The sequence below is a fragment of the Octopus bimaculoides genome, chromosome 4, assembly GCF_001194135.2.
Source record: "Octopus bimaculoides isolate UCB-OBI-ISO-001 chromosome 4, ASM119413v2, whole genome shotgun sequence".
In the NCBI taxonomy this organism is placed as follows: Eukaryota; Metazoa; Mollusca; class Cephalopoda; order Octopoda; family Octopodidae; genus Octopus; species Octopus bimaculoides.
The window spans coordinates 71,035,305-71,037,163 of NC_068984.1; positions in this window are offsets into that span (position 1 = coordinate 71,035,305).

The following is a 1,859-nucleotide window of genomic DNA, read 5'->3' on the forward strand; positions in this document are numbered from 1 at the left end:
CTTCCGATCTTATATATATATAAATATATACATCTGTAAATTTATGTATGCATACATACTTACACACGCCAGACGCATATACACACATACAATTTTACACTCATATAATCATATATATTTGGGATACTTCATCCGCTTGTATTTGCACGCGTGTATAAATGCTTATACAGCTATATGTATATATACATATGTATATGTATAAATATGCATATATGTGTATGTGAGTATAATCTCTCTGTCTCTGTCTCTCTATGTGTGTGTGTAAATATATAAGTATAAAAATAAGTACATAACAGATGATCTGTTGCAGAGATTGAAATTATACACACCAGTGCATCCTTGGATGCTAATATAATTGCACTGTAATATTGATTGATATGTTACATATGTATAGGAGATTATTATAAATTAATAACATGTGACTATTCTCTGTAGTACAAGTTTTGTACTTGATACAATATCAATGAAGCATATGATGCATTATAAAATTGAATGTGGATTTGGATGGGCAGCTTTTTGTTTATGTCTGTGACTGTATATTAATGTATGTGAGCATGTAAGTGGTTATGTCATTTCAGTGTGTGGATATGCTGCACTGTGCGTGAGTACATGGTCGTATGCGGATGTATTTGCTTATTTATGCGTGTGTTCTTCTGGTGTGGGTATGTTGCCTGTAGTATTTGAAGCTGTTGTGTGTGGTCTTGGATGGGCAGCTTTTTGTTTATATCTGTGACTGTATATGAATGTATGTGTGCCTGTAAGTGGTTTTGTCATTTCAGTATGCGGATATGCAGCACTGTGCCTGAGTATATGGTCATATGTGGGTGTATTTGCTTATTTATGCGTGTATTCTGGTGTGGGAATGGTGCCTGTATTATGTGAGGCTGTTGTGTGTGGTTTTATGTGTGTGTGTGTATGTGTGTGTGTGTGTGTGTGTGTGTGTGTGTGTGTGTATGTGTCTATGTGTAAATATGTATGTCGATGGCTGTTGTTACGTGATAGCGTGTTAACTGCAATGCCATAGGTATTAGGACTATTCTGTACGTGTTTCTAAATAATATAATTAATACGATGTATTCCTGAGAAGCTAGGGGTGGTGGTTAGAAATCAGCTTGCTACCTTCTGTTCGTTTTTCGTGCCTCTCTATAGCTAGGTCATGAATGTTGGATAATGAGCGAAAAAGTACCATCAAAAATAGATGTTGCCTAAATGGGTTCATCCGAGGAATGTCAAGATTAACTTTTTTTCAACAGAGCGCGCAAAAAAGGGAGATCTCGTGGTCTCTGCAGGTCGAAGCGTGACTTTCCCGCAAGGAGAGATCATGGTTCCAATACTTTGAACACGTGGAAAAATAACAAAACGGATTTTTTAAATGAACTCAAAATGTAGAAGCAGACCAAGAGCATGATTTGTGGATAACTTACATAGTTTCAGTTGGTCGCTCTTGTGAATCCAGTACAAAAGTGTAATGATGGTTACTTCTGATAGTTCTCTGTAGAGGATGTGCGTGGGGATTATATCGTCATGAACCACTCAGAAATAGTATGTAGCGAAAATAAGCAAATGGGCACTCCTCAGCGGAAAACAATTGGTTGACGGATGATAATGCCTTGTTATGTGTAGATTGCTGCTTTTAGGTTTAGTTGGTAAAATATTTAGAAAACTAAATGTGTTTAAAATGAAACTTCAATATAGATGGGGATATATATTTTAAGTTGAGGCATGGAAAGACAGAGATTTATATCTAGTGCTTTAAACCCATTTAAAGAAAGGGAGATCTCAAGCATAAAACTTCATCCAAGATCTCGATGTTGACGATGTGCAAATGACGTTATATATATATATATATATATATATAT